Source organism: Macaca thibetana, chromosome 1, assembly GCF_024542745.1.
Source record: "Macaca thibetana thibetana isolate TM-01 chromosome 1, ASM2454274v1, whole genome shotgun sequence".
NCBI lineage: Eukaryota > Metazoa > Chordata > Mammalia > Primates > Cercopithecidae > Macaca > Macaca thibetana.
In genome coordinates this window covers 190,393,001-190,411,771 of record NC_065578.1, presented here as the reverse complement: position 1 = coordinate 190,411,771, position 18,771 = coordinate 190,393,001, and the positions used below count along the sequence as shown (strand labels likewise).

Here is an 18,771-nt window from a genome sequence, read left to right as displayed (position 1 = left end):
TGCAGATGAAATAAAATATTGAATTAGGTATATAGGCCAAATTGAATTAACCAGAAAAGATATGCCTCACAGGTAAAAAGTAGAAACCAGAGTACTCTGTCTTTATACCTGGAAGGATTTACCAGAGAAGGCAAAAGGCATTTTTTTTTTTTTTAAATCATTGCGGGAGGCATGTAAGGTTCTTTATTAAGAGGTCCTTACAATCAAACTACATTTCAAATAATATCAAAAGCCTCTACCAAAAATAGGAAGGCTTGGCCTAAGAAAAGACTCACCAGGGCAGAAAAGGCAAGCTATGGAAGTGGTGAGCTCAAAGAGCTCTTTTGAGTACTGCATATTGGTTCCAAGAATCAAGAATTTCTTGTGATAGTGATCTTTCTTCAGGTCCCATTTCTGACATCATTTAAGTCAACCTAAATAATAGACAGAGGCTCTCTAAAAGAAAAAGATATTTACTTGGGACTAGGGCATTGCAATGGGAATATGTGTGCATAGTAAACTGTGCATACTCAGGGAGGCAAAGGAAGACAAAGGTTTTCACAAGAAAACTGCAGAGGATTATATAATTTTTTTTGAAATGATTATCCTTGGCTACAATAAAAAGGGTGGTGCCAAGTGGTTTCTGGGCAGATATCCTTGCAGAAGTATTTTTGTGGAAGGCTGCAATGGCCTCTGGGTAAGGTTATGGTTTTTGCTCTCTTTTGTGATAGTTTTGTTATCAGGCATACAAGTGTGAGAACTCTCTCTTCATGCCCTTTTCCCAGCTCTATTTTTTAGTATTTTTTTTTTTTTAAACACAAGTGATTCCATTTTGATTCTGATAACTTTCACAAAGCAAATGATCAACCCTGAGGAGGGGGCTGTGGGAAACTGATTTATAGGTGGTAAGCCAGAGGTACAGGAGGCCTGGACATGTAATTGATGACTGAAGTATGTATGCGGTGAAGTATGTATGCGGCTGAGCCCCTTAATTTGTGAGATCTGATGCTAACTCCAGGTAGATAGAGTCAGAATTGAATTGAATTATATGATACCCAGTTGGTACCTACAGAGAACTGGATAATTATTTGCTGTGGAAAATCCACACATTTGTTGTCAGAAGTTCTGTGAGTACAGAAAAACAGCCTTTTTCCTATAGTCACAAAATGTACTTCATATAATTTCAACTTTTTAATTGTATTGATTTGCTTTATAGCTTAACTTATGGTCAATACTGGAGAATGCTACATGTACTCTTGAGAAAAACATGTATTCTGCTCTTGATATGGTGGAGGAGTGGAAGGCAGCAGTGTTCTATAGATGTTTGCATTAGTTAATTATAATGCTGCTAATAAAGACATACCTGAGACTGGATAATTTATAAAGGAAAGGGGTTTAAATGACTCACAGTTAAGCATGTCTGGGGAGGCCTCAGGAAACTTACAATCATGGCAGAAGGGGAAGCAAACATGTCCTTCACATGGCAGCAGCAAAGTATGAGAGCCAAGTGAAGGGGGAGCCCCTTATAAAACATCAGATTTCATGAGAACTTACTCACTATCATGAGAATAGTATGGGGGAAATTGCCCCCGTGATTTGATTACCTCCCACCAGGGCCCTCCCATGACATACAGAGATTATGGGAACTATAACTCAAGATGAGATTTGGGTGAGTACACAGTCAAACCATATTATTCCACTCCTGGTCCCTCCCAAATCTCATGTCCTCACATTTCAAAACACAGTCATACCTTTCCAACAGTCCCTCAAAGTCTTAACTCATTCCAGCATTAACTCAAAAGGTCAAGTCCAAAGTCTCATCTGAGACAAGGCAAATCCATTCCATCTATGAGCCTGTAAACTCAAAAGCAAGTTAGTTACTTGGTTTTGGTACAGGCATTGGGTAAATACACACGTTGGGGTACAGGGCATTGTGTAAATACACACATTCAAAATGGGAGAAATTGGCCAAAACAAAGGGGTTACAGCTCCTGTGCAAATACAAAATCCAAAAGGGCAGTCATTAAACCTTAAAGTTCCAAAATGATCTCCTTTGACTCCATGTCTTACATCCAGGGCACACGTAGGCAAGAGATGGACTCCCACAGCCTTGAGCAGCTTCGCCCCTGTGGCTTTTCAGGGCACAGCCCATTTCCAGGCTGCTTTCATGGGCTGACATTGAGTTTCTGTGGCTTTTCCAGGTGCATGGTATGAGCTGTTAGTAGATCTACCATTCTGTGGTCTGGAAGATGGTGGCCCTCTTCTCACAGTTCCATCAGGCAGTGTCACAGTGGGTACTGTCTGTGGGGGCTCCAACCCCACATTTCCCTTCTGCATTACCCTAGCAAAAGTTCTCCATGAGGGCTCTGTTTCTGCAGCAAACTTCTGCCTAAACATCAAGCATTTCCATACATCCTCTGAAATCTAGGTGGAGGTTTCCAAACCTCAATTCTTGACTTCTATGTACCCACAGGCCCAATACTATGCATAAGGTGCCAAGGCTTGGGAATTGAACCCTCTGAAACAATGGCCTGAGCTGTTCATTTTCCCCTTTTAGCCACAGCTAGAGCTGAAGCAGCTGGGATGCAGGGCACTATGTTCTGAGGCTGCATAGAGCAGGGGGGGCCCTAGACCCAGCCCATGAAACCATTTTTCCCTCCTAGGCCTCCAGGCCTGTGATGGGAGGGACTGCTGCATCTCTTACATGCCCTGGAGACATTTTCCCCATTGTCTTGGTGATTATGCAAATTTCTATTGCTGGCTTGAATTTCTCCCCAGAAAATGAGGTTTTCTTTTCTATCACATTATCAGACTGCAAATTTTCCAAATTTTTATGCTCTGCTTCCTCTTAAATGCTTTGCCACTTAGGAATTTCTTTCACCAGATATTCTAAATCATCTTTCTCAAGTTCAAAGTTTTATAGATCTCTAGGGCAGAAGCAAAAGATGCTGCCAGTCTCTTTGCATAGCAAGAGTGACCTTTATTCCCATTCGTAAAAGTTCCTCATCTCCATCTGAGAGTACATTTTCTACTGACTGCTTGTGTGTGTGTGTGTGTGTGTGTGTGAGAGAGAGAAAGAGATTGTGTGTGTGTTTGTGTGTGTGTGTGGGGGGGGCCATAGTTCCCTATTTCTTTGTGTGTCTTTTCATGTTTTTGGTGAATAGTGGACATTTAAAATAATATAAAGTAGCAGTTCTGGAAATCAGACTTCCTGCCTTCTCCAGTGTTTTTTGTTGTTGTTGGTTGTTGTTGCTGTGGCTATTTGTTTATTAATTTTTCTGGATTAATTCTGTAAAGTCTGTATTATTTGTGAAATGAAGTCATAGAAATCACTCCTTTTTTAGCTTGTTCAGCTAAGGATTGGGGAGGAGTTTTCTTAAATATCTTTTGTTAATAAATTTCTCACCCATTACTGAGAGGCTCTTTGTGGGTGTTTTGGGGCAGGCTTTCAACACTTTTGAAGTCTTGGGCATGCACATAGCTCTCTAATGCAAGCATCCTTCTGGATCCCCAGGAATAAGCTGGAGTTTTTCAAAGCCCCCATAAGTGTCTTATTCTCCAGATTTTTCATAAAGTTTTCTGACAAGCTTCTTGTTTGCCTCAACTGATATCAATGCCACAGGCCACTGCAATGTTAAACAATTAGCAGATTGTTTTCAACAAGTGTTATGGAGATAGAACTTTTCTCATTGTGGGAGCTCTGAGTCTGGTCAGATAACAAACCTTATGAATAGGGCTTTTCCAGGGAGTTGCTAGATGATTCTCCAGGGATGGGGCTTTTTGGGGAGGTTCAAAACCATTCTGCATCTTTCAGTGGCTGCTAGACTGCTGGTTTCACAGCTTCCATGGTTCCAAGATTGCTGGGATTTCAAGACTATTGTAGAACTGAGTAGAGGAAGATGAAAATATGCAAGATCAAATGCCACAAAACCCAGTGGTCTTAATGATACTTAGCTATTTTTCTTGAATAAATGCCCCTCTTACCTTTGCAAACCTTTGGTTAATTACCAGATTTCTGAAAAAGCTGATTTTGACATTTTTTCCCCAGTATTCTCATCGCTTTTATGGAGGGGCAGATTTTTGGAGGCTATTACACTGCCACTCTGAAAACATTTCCTGGCCGGGCGCGGTGGCTCAAGCCTGTAATCCCAGCACTTTGGGAGGCCGAGGCGGGTGGATCACGAGGTCAGGAGATCGAGACTATCCTGGCTAACATGGTGAAACCCCGTCTCTACTAAAAATACAAAAAACTAGCCGGGCGTGGTGGCGGGCGCCTGTAGTCTCAGCTACTTGGGAGGCTGAGGCGGGAGAATGGCGTGAACCCGGGAGGCGGAGCTTGCAGTGAGCCGAGATCACGCCACTGCACTCCAGCCTGGGAGACACAGCGAGACTCCGTCTCAAAAAAAAAAAAAAAAAAAAAAAAAAAAAAAAAAAAAAAAAAAAAAAAAAGAAAACATTTCCTTCCCTCATTTTTAAAAGCTTTTTCTCTCCGGACCATAAGAAAAAATTTAGAAAGTGCACAAAAGTACACAGAAGTAGAAAAAAAAGTCATGTGTATGTATAAGTTCATCAGCACTTAAATATCTTTCCTTCTGGATTTTATTATCTGCATTTCCATAAAATTTATTGATTTTCATCTGACTGTAGTCGTCATGCAGCATGAGAAGAAGAAAAGAGATTTCAGAAGTGGAATATATTGTGTTTGGTGGCTAAGAAAATGGTGGATTTGAGGAATAAGTCCAAGTTGGAAAATATGAATAATGTAAACACAAAAATTAAAACTACTCATAATCCACCCTTAAGAAATAAATACTGATGACATATTGAGGTGATTTTTTGGTTCCTATGAATATATTTACATAATATATACCCTATATGGATACAGACATACACAAACATGTATATATCTATTAGTATATTTTTTAACAAATTATTATCATGTGGTAGTTTATGCTTTTTCCCTTAACATTATATAATCAACATTTTCTTATGTCTTTAAATATAATTATTTGAAAACAGACTATTCCATCAAATAGATGTATTCTAATAAGGAGTTCCTTCACATTGGGCAGTTTTGCTATTTTCAGTATTATTAATAATTTTGCCTCAAATATCCTGTGCATTGTCTGTCTACATTCCTCATTAATTCATTAGACTAAATTGCTAAAGATTAAGTATTAAAATCCATAATACTATTTGTATTTTCTATAAGAGTCATTGCTGTGTTAGAGAGCAGGGATGTCTGAGCATATTTTCTCTATTTTATGTAATATTTTTCTAGAGCTATATATTAGACACAGTAAAGTACATAAATCACAGGGCTGGTGAATTCTCACAAAGTGAATACACTAGTGTAACCATCATCCAGATCAAGGTCATGATGATGGTAGTGCAATACAGCACCATGCCAGGTACAATGGGAGAAAGAAGGCACAGAGAAGAGATCTGCCTTTCATGTACACACGAATAAATTATTAGTTGTATGACTGTCGTGGAGGTCCAGACATTTTAAGGTTATAGGATGTTGGGTAAGGAATTTTTAAGTGGGAACTGTTGTATAAGGGAAATAAAAGAACAGCAGTCTCAAGTGCCAGGGATGGGAGGGATAATACTGTCAGAGTAACAACCAAGATTTGGGGCAAGAATAAAACCTGAGATGAGAAGAGAGACTTCTTGGCTTGGCTTTACGGTTATCACCTTGGAAGTCTTTCTTAAAGGCAAAGTTAACCATATGTATTCTCTGAGTACCTATTATATGTCTAAAACTGGGGAAGGTCCTATGCAAGTAGGAAGACTAGAAGAGTAGTGACAGATTAATTTGAGGTTGAATCCTGGTCTTCCTACTTTCTGTCCAGGTGATCTGGAACAAGAGATTTAAATTTTCTGTAGCTCAGGTTTTTCATTTCTAAAATGGGAACAGTGATATGTACTTTGCAGAATTGTTATCAGTATAAAATGAATTAAAGCATGTCAGTGTAAAATGAGTTAAGGAATGTAGTACCTGACAATAGTAAATACATGTTAGTTCTTCGCCCCCCCCCCCATGATACAGATTTTTTTTCTCAAGAAATTTGGTCTGGCATGGTGGTTCATGCCTGTCATTTCAGAACTTTGGGAAGCCAACATGGATGATTTGAGGTCAGGAGTGCGAGACCAGCCTGGCCAACATGATGAAACCCCATCTCTACTAAAAATACAAAAATTAGTCAGGCATAGTGGCAGGGGCCTGTAATCCCAGCTACTCGGGAAGCTGAGGCAGGAGAATCACTTGAACTTGGGAGGTGGAGGTTGCAGTGAGCCAAGATAGCACCACTGCACTCCAGTCTGGGTGACAAAGTGAGACTTAATCTAAAAAAAAAAAAAAAAAAGGAAATTTATAGTCAAGGTAGTTAAGATTAGGGCGAGAGAACAGACAGTGCAATGGGTAGAGATCCTGAGTAGTTAAATATGAAGTGATGTGGTCAGATAAGAGAAACAGTTGTATAAAGAAGGAAAATATAGGTTATCCTTCATCTGCTGTGCCTGTATTTCTTCTAACAAGAATTTATTCACATGTTAGCCCACACACTGTACTTAAACTAACTAATTAACTGTAGATGTCAAGATCTGTGAGGCTACATGCATTTTACACATTACCTAATGTTCAGCTTCGATTCATTGAAGAGACAAATATCAGGTTCTGCTAGATATGAAATGATAATGAAAATTATCTTATTTTGGATACTTTGGAAGCCTGCTTTGTGTTTTTCCTCCAGAGTCAGTATTATATTAATGTCCTATGAATTTTCAATACCATTTACTGAGCAACTATTAGATAGAAGTAATAGTCTTTTTCTCCCTCTTATTAATCTCTTTTATTCTTCTATTTAATCATTAAGAAATATAGCCTTTTATAATAGTCACTAATATGTGACTATTTATAATAGAAAATAATATGATAATCAATCATATGCACATTGATATAATATGGCACAATTTGCCAGAGATAAGTTATACAGAAGGAGGAAATAAGAAGAAGAAGAAGAGCAAGTTAAGTGTTCTATGGTTTTGTCAGTTTTGTCCCTTCCAATTTGCTAAAGGTTATGTGTTTTCCTTTACTGCAGTGAATAGGCCAGGGGAAGAAGCTTGAAACAAGGAGGTCCTGTTATATGCCAATATTGATCTATACCAACTCTAGATGAAGCTGAAAAGGTTCTGGGGTAAAATCCAAGGACACAAGTAATAGACATTTAAGAATCACTGCATTTTCTTTCTAAGTAAGAATGTAGAAGTCAAGCTTTATATAATTCAAGAGGATCAGAAAGGTAAGAATAACCTAGGGAGAAGAGCAAGGAAGTGGGATTCTAGGAGAAAAGGTGTTTTTTTTTGTTTGTTTGTTTGTTTGTTTGTTTTGGCAGGAGGTGTGACAAAGATGGAAAAGAGAAAGTAAGAAAAAATATGGGTAACCCCACAAGAAAAGCAAATACGAAGGTCAAATTGGGTGAGTAAGAATAAGTGCATGAAATAAAGAGGGATGAACAAACGGGGGGTGGGAAATTTTCAGGGTAGGAGAAAAAGATGGGAAACTTGAAAAAAATGGGAATACGGGAGAAAAGGGTATTAGTATTGAGCTTTGAAGGAATAGTTGAGGGAATTATAGAAGGTCAAATGATGGAAATGGGCGCAGCTTGAGAGGAAAAAAAGAGTCACTGGGCGAGGATGACAAGAAAGGCAAAATGATGAGGCTTTGCCTTTGACTCTTGAACTGTGTTTAGTGAAGCTAAAGGCACAAACTTATTAGGCTATAAAGTGAGGTAAAGTACTATCAAAGGAGAGAGACAAAGAGTACCTCATATCAATTCCTATTACAGTTCTTTAAGATTTCTGTTTTATGCAAGGATCTCACTTTCTTCCCACCTCATTCTATAATGTAGTAGTATTCTAACACTCATGTACTTCAAGGTACTTGTGGGAGAGAACATTCTGTAAGAATAACATATACAACTTATAGATTTCTTATTCGTAGCACATGAGGAGTTCATTAAAACACACAAAAAATAACAAGACAAAAAACTCGACCACCCCGCTCCCCCTCACCCCGCCAAAGCTCATTCATGGGTTCCGTCCTTTAATCTCATCCATTTACATAAATGTGAAACACCTGACCAAGTTTTCAAGTAATTTGTCACTCATCTTACCTCCTAAGGAAGACTATGTTTTCATTTAACAACAAATAGGCCAGGTGCTGTAGCTTATATCAGTAATCCCTTTAGAAGGCCAAGGTAGGAGGATCGCTTGAGGCCAGGAGTTTGAGACCAGCCTAACATACCAGGACCCTTGATTCCACAAAAGACAAAAAGCATTAGCTGGGCATGGTGGTGCTCACCTGTAGTCCTAGCTCTCCAGGATGCTGAGGCAGGAGAATCATTTGAGCAAAGGAGTTCAAGGTTACAGTGAGCTGTGATCACATCACTGCATTCCAGTCTGGGCAACTGAGTGAGAACCTGTCTCTATAAAACAAATGAACAACTTAACAACAAATACTTGTTAACAGATACTTAATTTACTATGTGCCAGATATGTACGCCAGGCACCTGAACAACATGAAAGTAGAATTCATCATTTTCCTCTAGCCATGTCTATTTGCTTGTGTACTCAGACAGTTTGGGGACAAGGAGAGGATTGCAGTGTGTTGATGGTGGTGAAGGTGGAAGGATCATCCCAGGGATAGCATTATTAATCCCATATCATAATAAGGCCTGAGTGAAAAGACCCTTGACCTGGCAAAAGTGTAAACAGTAGCTACAACTTTGCTGTCCCTAGGGCCCAATGTTTGGCTGAGGTGTCCTCACTTAGGGTGCGTGTGGCCAGACCTCTGTAGTAACTCAGAGCAGCAGCAGGAGAAATAAGGAAGTGGCACCGTCTCGGGACCTGAAAATCAAGCTAGAAGATCCCTAATTGTTCATCTGTCATCAGCACATAAACAACCCTTTTCTACTGGTACTCAGACAAGGCAGGCTTGCTTGAATGCATTACTTGCTCTAAAGATCTTAATTTATAAAATAATAGACCAGGAATGGCGGAAGGGGTGTGTGTATGTGTTCATATGTGTGTATAATGTACATCTCTTCTTTGACCCCCTTTGGTTTCCGATATTTGGGTTATTAACTAAGCTGATTGTGACTGCCCTCTACATTTATTTAAATAAGAGTATTTTAAAAAGAAACTTAGCATAGGCCTTGGCTCAGTTATAGCGCCTGTGTATAAAAGCACCCAAGGGGTTTACATGGCCAGACTTTTCACGACTTGTGTATTCTTGGCTGGCCTCCCTTCTCTGAAACCTCAGCTGAGGAGGGACCCAACTGTAAGAGATTTCTTTTCTGTGACATTTGCTATTTGTTGCTGGCTCACTGTTTCGGTGGGGGAGGTGTCATGCTAAAGTCTGTAGGGGTAGTAGACCATGCACTTTTTGAGACTATTACTCATCTCTCTTATGGAGAATGTCACCCAGTGTCACTTCCCCCAGTTTTTGGTGTTTTAGAGCCGGCTAAGTCCTTGTCACTCATGCAGCAAGGAGCAGACTTCAGAGCTTCAGGCAGAGAAAGTGGGGGAGGAGGCATCTCGCTTTCCCTCCCCCTTTCTTTTCAGCCTTTCTGCATTTAGGTGAGCCTTTCTGGCTGTGTGTCCCTTGAGGAGTGTGGCAGACTTGCTTTGCCCTTTAGCTTTGTGGTGAAGAGTCTTTTGCTTATTTTAAATAATATGACAATCTTCCTGGGCTGTAGGGCTTGAGAAGGTGAACTTGTCAACAGAAATATCTGTTGGTTTCAGTTTCTGCCTATTACCCTGTGAAACCAAGGCACGGGGTAAAATTTCTCAGTTTTGTTTTCTCATATTTCAAGGTCTTCATATTTTACTCCCAACATTTTAATGCACGAGAGCTTTCTATCTAAACTGTGATTTGCGCTTAAGTTTAAACTAAATGTTTTCTCTAGATTGAGGTGGATCTTGGATGACCTATCCCTTTCCTCCCCATGTGCAGTGGCATGCCTCAGTCCCACAGAGCCGCTTTCCCTATGATAGGCTAGGTCAGGGGACAGAAGGCTTTTGTATTCAGCTATGTATGTGGGACACTGGATTAGATAAAGTTGCACAGCTTTCTTTGGGAGTCAGTCAACACATATCCATTATTGAGTCCTCTTATATGCCAGGCACTGTGTGGGTGCTGCAGACGTAAGGCCTCTCACATCTCTAGGATCACCGACTTTTATTTTATTGTGTAGCATCTCTTGAGTCTGGGGTGCTAAGGAGCATGCTTTGGGAAAGCCTGTCTAGCTTGAAGAAGAGCTAATCTATTATTTTTAAAAACCCTAGGAGGTGATTCTATAATGGCTTTTTATATTCTCTTCATGGAGGTTTACTGTCTAGAAGACCTTATGTCTAATTCATATATTATTCAGGTTAGGCTAGCTTAGCAAGGCAACATGATTGAACGCAGACAAAGGAACTATATAGTCCTGGCTCTGTTACTCCATTCCTCTGTCCCCTCCATGTGACCCACACTTCCACTAGTCTCAGTGGGTGTGAGAACAAATCTGAGAGGCAGAGCCACATTAGTGGCTAAGAGCTCCAACCTCAGACACGTGTTCAAAATTCTTGCTGCCTCTAATTTACTGGCAGCTGTGTGTCCCTTGAGCAAATTACTTATCTCACTGCCTCGGTTTGACCTCACAGGGGGTTATTTGCAGGAATTAGATGTGATAGAATATTTTAGAAATTATCAGTATGCCTAGCACATAGGAAATGCTTAACAAATGATAGTTACTATTATGAAAAAATATCTTCCTCCTCAGATGAGCTGAAATTTTATAGCCCATTACCCCATTCACCTGCTAATTTGGGACTTTGAGCACTCACAAATTCTCTTCATTCTCCTCTTCCTCCCCCTCATCAACACTTTGTAATTGAGCATCTACTTTGTCATGAGTCATGTGTAGTAAAAGCATTTATTTGCATTATGGCTTGCAGTCCCTCATCCTTTAAGCCTCTGCTGAATTGTTTTCTTCTGAACAAAGTTTATTTTAATCAAGTTATTTAAAATTGCAAACTTCTTCTCCCTGAAACTCCTAATCTCCCTCGCCATGCTCTCCCCCACTCCATAGGGCTTACTTTCTAACATATTGCATATTTATTTACTCTATTTATTTATTTTTTGTTTGTAACCCCTTTTAGAATACGAGGTCCATAAAGACAGAGAAATAAACATTTTTTTTAAAATTGATGCTTTCTAAATTCCAATCCAGTGCCTAACATATAATACATGCTCCATAAGTATTTGTTCAGCAAACTGGTGAATGTCATTTATTGAGCAATAACAAAAAAATTGTGACCATAAAAACGCTTATTTTTGCATATAAAGAAAACAATTTCTCTTAAGTTATGAAAATTGCCTAAGGTGATAGTAGGATTTGGAGTCTGGGTTTGACTTAATCTGATTTGAGAGCCCAATCCTTGATGATTTTTCTCCACTATCCTTGTCACGTAACTACGCTTGGGAGTTTTCAAGAAATGTTTCCTATGTGCTCACAAAAATCTCATTCCTGCCACACCTGGTGTTAGATGGCAGAGCTGTGTGGTCTGTGCCACAGGAGGGAGAAGGCCTCTGACTTCTTCATGTTACTCACTTTTAGAAGGGCTCCAGAGAGGTGGTGTTTGTACTATTACATTTTCCAGAGTGTTACCTGAGTCTTGAGTGTTACTTTCAGCCATGAGCACATAGGCTAGATGAGGTGTGATCTGAACACCTTTACTTTTTAAAAAATCTTTACTTTCCTGTAACAAGTAAGGTTTATAGCTCACCACTCTTGTGTGAATCTCTAAACAGTGTATTGTTCAGCTTTTGGGAATTTGAGTGCTAAGCGTAGATCTCGCTGTGTGTGGAAAGTGTCACATTTCCCCTGTTGAATGACAGCTTCCAGGAGATGATAAACTAACCGGTCTCTGGGCCATGGACTGTCTTTAGTTTTCCTGAGAGTTTATAGGAGCCTCTTGGGGAAGTCAGTGGGCATGATTACAAGCAAAAAACATAAGAGTCAGCACACTTGGGACATCTGGTGAGGCTGATGGATGGACCAGGCTCTGGGCATGTGAAAGAAATGTGGCCAAATAGAGTGGCTGCTTTTTATTTACTGCTTCTTATCTCACCACCACCTCTCTGCAGGCTTCAGGAGCAGGGCAAAGCAGAATGATTGTTTGATATGAAAGAAATGTCTTTAGCTGGCCTAAGCTGAAGGGCAGGAAGTTCAATCAGCAAATGGTCAAGATAAGCCAAGGACGGGTAAGAATCTGTACCTGGACTCCTGGCATATTCTGTACTCAAATAAAAAAGATGGCTCAGTTGACACAAGGGTCTTAGTGAAGGTGGCCCTCACCATAACTGTTTCTTGCATTGCATTATGTCAATTTACACTGGTTGGCTAGATTCCAACTTCCTGCCTGGAAAGCAAGGGTCTTTCTACCAGTGTTCTGAAAGCAGAGTTGGGGAAGCCGGCAAGAGTGTGATGCATTTCCCATTCACAATGCATGGTCTCTCCCTCTTTGTGTTGGGTCAGTTACCTACGCCCACAACTGTACATGCTGCCCCCTAGGTCCAGGGACCCTTTTTAGAAAACCAATCTTCAGGCTGAGGGCGGTGGCTCACACCTGTAATTTCAGCACTTTGGAAGGCTGAGGTGGGCAGATCACGAGGTCAGGAGATCAAGACCATCCTGGCTGACACAGTGAAACCCCGTCTCTACTAAAAATACAAAAACTTAGCCAGGCGTGGTGGTGGGCACCTGTAGTCCCAGCTGCTGGGGAGGCTGAGGCAGGAGAATGGCGGGAACCCAGGAGATGGAGCTTGCAGTGAGCTGAGATGACGCCACTACACTCCAGCCCGGGTGACACAGCAAGACTCTGTCTCAAAGAAAAAAAAAAAAGAAAACAAATCTTCAAATTCTACCAATGTGTGAAAGGGAAAATATGAAGAAGATAAGGGAATCGGGGATTCCAACTGCTACTGAAAAAAGCCCTTGCTTGGTCCTTCTTATTCTAGACAGCCCTTTCACCCCACTTCCAGAGACGCTGAGCCCTCAGTTCCTGAGCCCCTTGAAGATTTTCTAGTGTTAATTGGGTTGGTTCTTCTCAGCTTTGTCTGCTGTCAAGATGAGATTCAGCCTTCTCAGACCTGCTAAGTTAGTTTGCACTTGTCCATCTGCTTCTAGCTGAGAGACCAAGTTATGTTGCTTTGGCCTTTTCTCCTATTCTAACTGTTCCTGTGGATTTGTGTGTTTTGAAAGATTCCTTTATTTTTGCTTTTAAGAGGAAGTAAAATTAGATGCATATATTAAATTTGCCACCTTAACTAGGAAACTCTGAAAAAAACGTCTTTCTTTTCTTCAGAGCTGACTTGATCCTTTTCAGGAGGAGCCATCTGTTGGCTACTGGAGGAAAAAATTTCACAGTATTCATTTGGATTTAAATTAGTTAAATCTGATCATTTAATCCATTCCTTTAAGTAATGCTCAGACTACAGGAAGCAACAACAACGACAACGACAACTGTGTTCTCTCTGACTGCTCCACTATTCTGTTTCTCTCAAAGATGGTATCCAGACATCTGGATAAGGAGGTCTGAGGGGAGGATTTTGGCCCTCTGGGGCCCATGTTCTCTGGACTCTGGGTGATGTTTGTGTTTACCTGTTTGCTGTTTGCCTTCCTGGTATTTTGTTGTGAAGTCAGTGGCTGGTCTCTTGTTGCCCCGTTTCTCTCCTGGCTTGCTCAGAACCTAGTAGTGTCCCTTTTGCTGGCCTGGCTTAGCCCTGTCTCCCACTGGCTCCAGGCCCTGGGGGCTTCACTGTGTCCTTCTGCTAATTCACTGACTCCAAGGTCCCGCTCACCCTCTTCAATAAGGCCACTGCCACTGTGGAACCGGCAGCTCGTGGCTGGATCTTGACTCATTCCTGATACCTCATGGGAACCAAAGGTTACTTTGGAAAGCTGAACTTAAGAGACTTCCTCCACACTGAGCTTCCTAATTGATGTTGTCATATACCAGGTTGGTGTAATTATTCCCCGGATGCCTCAACAGGGAGCAGGCAATAAGCAGCTCCTCTTGCCCTCAGTTTTACTCTAATGCATTCCCCAACCCATGGGTCAAAGCCTGGAATGGGGTCAATTGGAATACACATGATTAAGAGTCTTGCTCTCCTGCCTTCTAATTTTCTCTGTTTTATTAAAAGTTCAAGGGGGAGTGGACTTTCCTTTTATTTCCAGAGTCATATCTTTGAGCAGCAAGCCTCACGGGGGGTTTGCCATAAGAGACCCAGGGATCTATCATCTCCACACGATGAGCCATGTCTGCGAGTTGGGTTCTTGATGTGGGATAATAAAAGAGTTTGGAAATATCCTCTGTTAGAATATTGGCTTCAGAATAATTCTGTTTTGTATATCAGAAACTGAATATTAGTGCGTTTTTTCTCTTTGCATATCTTTTGTAAAATATCCTGGTATTTTCCCAGAAATGAACTTCTTAGGCTGACTTAGTCAAGAAAAGCAAAAAAGTGGAACAGGTATAATTTTACAAAATCTTACCCACTGCATGTGTGATGTAATCACATTGATGTAGTTTGAAAAGAATCAGAAACCCTGGGGCTGGCTAAGCATTCAGTATTTAGAAAATGTTTTGGACTATGGGACTCTGGTTACTGAAGCTGACACAATTCCAGGTTTTAGGATAGAGATGAATTATCTGAATATTAGCTGTGTGAAGTAGGGCCATTACTTAACAATCCTCCATTTGTAAATTTGGGTTGTTAAGATGATTAAATGAGAGGTTTGTAAAACATTTATGCTTTAAAAGGTTTATAAGGTGTTATCATCACCACTATTGATATCATTACAGTCGAACCCTGAACAACACACAGGGGTTGGAGGTGTCAACTCCCCTGATGCTATGCAGTTGCAAATCTGCATTTAACTTTCAACTCCCCAAAAATGTAACTATTAATAGCCTACTGTTGACTGGAACCCTTAACTATAACATAAACAGCCATTTTGTACTGTTTTGAATTTTGTATGTTATTAATATATGTATTATATGCTATATTCCTACAACAAAGTTAGGGAACAGAAAATGTTAGTAAGAAAATCATAAGGAAGAGAGACTATATTTACTGTTGGTTAAGTGGAACTAGATCATCACAAAGATCTTCATCTTCATTGTCTTCATGTTAAGTAGGCTGAGACAGAGGAGGCAAAGGAGGAGTTGCTCTTGCTCAGGGGTGGCAGAGGTGGAAGAATATCTCTGTATAAGCAGACCCACACAGTTCAAACCTGTATGGTTCAAGGATCAACTGTACTATTCAGAAGAAGTCCACTGCCTTAATTTGAAACATTTTAAAGCTTAGGTTATTCTAGTTTTGCTGATTTAGAGCACTCCCATTCGCCAGAAGCATCTTTGGACCAGCAGATTAAAGATTCAGGGAGCAGCCAATGCCTTAAAGATTTTTAGAAATAATTAAAGACAGCATTAATGAACACATGGGCAGTCTGACTGAAGATGCCACCTTGCATAAACGTGGCCCAAACCTTGTCAACTTTGCTTTGTTTTAACAGTTTTACATTTATGTAAAGTCTTAAGAGTTGGTGACTCTTTTTGATTAAGTGGGGTTAATATGGATGGAGAGTGCAATAACTTCTGTAAACATAAGAAATCATTTTTTAACTCTTAGCTAATTCAGCAAGATAAATAAAATAATGAGCTTGATTTCTTTAACTTAAAGCATTTTTAAGGGAGTAAGAATGCTAATTTTTTTAAAAAAATATTGTTGGGTTATGAAATCTTTTAGTGACGTTTATGTCTTTTTCCCCTGAAAACTTCACATTTTCTTTAATGACATCTGTTATTTTTATTATCAGAAAAAATGATAGAGAAAAGCAAAATGACAAAAGATATTATAGAATTGGGTTTTATATCTTAAGATAATAAACATATTCTAATTATCACTTTAGGATTGATCCTTTGTAGGTGTGCTTTCTGTTTTACCAATCTGTTTGAACTTGCAGAAATTAAAACTTTCCTGGAAATGGCTTAAATTTAAACAAAATATCATGTTAGCCCCAAGGCAGGATGTTGTTGCTAAAGATTAGTTTAGAAACAATGATCTCTGTGTATTGCTGTATTTCATCAATATTTTTTACTTAAGACCATTTGACAGGGATGCTATCCTTGGGTTTGAATGAACATGGAAAGATTTTGTATGTGTTTTTTGTTGTCTGCTTTTTGTATATATAATCACTCATAATGTATAAAATATTCATAAGTTAAAATATAAGGAACTTTTGAAAAATTAGGCAAGTCATCTTTGCTCTCATTATCTGCAAAATAAAGAGAGGCTTTCTAAAGCTCTTTGAGCTGTAGAATTCTCCTTCTCTGGGAACTCAACCCAGTAGCTAGCTCTAGGAGGAAGCTGAGAAAAAATGCTATTCTCAAGAGTAGCCACATGGTGGTGGAATAACTCCTCACAAAAATAGTATTCAGCTTCCCTGAAAGCAAAATGATTACACCCCGAAATTGAGTCATTCAAGGATCCCAGGAAACACATGATGAAACGAAGAGAGGAGCCAGCTCTGCGTGCTTCTGGGTCCCAGTGAAAAGAGAAACATCATAATATTCCTGTACAAAAAGTAGCTAGAACTCTACTTTGTGAGGCAATTCATGAAACTTTATTTCCCTTCTCATCTTGTGTTTGAAAGATATTTTTGAGTATTAAACTGCATATTTGTAATTAAATAAAGACCCTCATTAACTGTGTGCCTCTGCAATCTTTATTCCTTTAGCCTCAGTCAGCTATTTCTTGGCCTTGCATCCCCTCTAGCTGTGCCCTAATTTTTCTCCTTTCGTTTTCAGCTAAGTGAACGTATTCATGACTGTAATTCATTTACACTTCAACACATCACAGTTCGGAGTCTAGATTCACTTCTAAAGGTCACCAATGAACTTTGTATTGCGAAACCCAAGGATGCTTTCTCAGTCCGTATCTTATGCCCTATCTTAAAACCCTCTGGTTTACTTTCTTGTCTCCAATCTGTCCTGGCGTTCCTCCTGCTTCTTTGAGTCATTTCTTTCTGGTCTTTGGGGGCTCTTCCTCTTCTGTGTGTCCAGTAACTACAATACCCCAGGTTTCCATCATTACCCCAAAGTCTTCATTTCTTTACATACTTTGCTTGGGGAATTTCATCCCTGTATTGTTTCATTTGTCATTGGAATGACAATTAATGTCAAACTTAATCTTTACCCTAGAACTCATAAATCTTTAGCTTGATATGTCCCAGAGGAATCTCAAACTCAACATATCTGAAACTGTCTTCATTGTTATTCTCTGTTCACCAATGGTTCCTTTATTTTTAGCTTAATTACTGGCATCACCATCTTGTTGCCCAAACCAGAGATTAAAGAATTATGTAAGACTTCTCATTGTCCTGGGCCTTCTACATCTCGGCAATCAGCAAGACCTAATGGTTTTAGCTCATAACTATTTTTTTTAATCTGTTTTCAGGCCCATTCCCGATAACGATGTCCCTACTTCGGTCCTTGTCCTCTCCTTGGAGCATCACAATCTGTAGTTTCTTTTCTCCTGACTGGCTTCCCTTAAATCTGGTCTCTACAATGTACGGAGCACGCTTTTTCTAAAAGCAAAACCCAGTCATTTAACCTCCTTGCGTAAACATTTTTAATGGTTCCTCATCATTTACAGATTAGAGTACAAAGTTCTTAATACAGTTTACAAAACCCCAAATGCCTGGCTTAGCCTCTCCCGTCACTTCCCATCTCATCTCTCACCAGTTCTTGTTTCACAATGTTATAGTCTGATGCTACCAGGCTTCTAGTTCCTCACCTCCTTCCCACTGTTTATGTCTCTGCATTCATTTATTTTGTTCCCTTTGTCTCATATTTCTTTCCCACTTTTGTCTTGGTAGCTCTCACTCATCTTTAACATTCTTACCACATGATGTCTCAACTAGGAATCATTCCTTGACTCCTCAGCTAGACTAAATGCCCATCCCTCTCATTCTCACAGCACTGTGTTTGTCTCCATCTTAGAACTTGATAGCTTTTAATGCAATTGCATGTTTATATATTTTACACCCTCCAAAAGGCAAGAGTTCCTTGAAAAGAGAGATCACATCTATCTGTTTTTCTTGTCCCCAGTTCCTAGTCTGGGGCTTAGTGCATAATGAGTATTCAATAATTTTTTGTTGAATAGAATTTAATATTTTTGAGGCTTAGAGTCCCTGAGGGTGCTCTATGAAGTCTACTCCAGTTCTAAGAAAACTAAACTGTGGTTTTAGCTGGGGTCAGCTTTCTGGAAAAGACTTGAGTTGTGCCCTGAAGAGTTAGTTTGTTTGAGTTTGGACTAATAGAGGGAAGTGAGGGGTATAATCAAAGTTGGATGAGCAAAGGCACAGAGGCTTGTGTGGAGGATAGTGCAGAAACAATGTTAAACAAACGTGTTTCTGAAGTGGAAGAGTGAAATATGAGTTGGGATAGGGAGAATCCCGCTTATGAGAAATCTCTACTGAGGGACTGGCAAATTGGGGGCTTGTTTCCATAAGCAGAAGGAAGCACTCAAAATTCTTGAACAGAGGAATGACATTTTCAGAGCCATGCTGCAGGAAGAGTAATTCAGCACAGGGTACACAATGAATTGAAGTGAGAAACAGGTGGGAGTCAGTGAGTCCAGTAAAAGGTGATGGCAGTTAATTAAACAGGTGCCAC

The 18,771-nt window shown here is 39.9% G+C and overlaps 1 long non-coding RNA gene across 2 annotated transcripts in view; it reads left to right on the top strand.

The window, feature by feature from the left end:
- The window catches only part of LOC126941486 (uncharacterized), a 60,109-nt gene that overhangs the window by 34,426 nt on the left and 6,912 nt on the right, over positions 1-18,771 (top strand). The window lies entirely within an intron of this gene.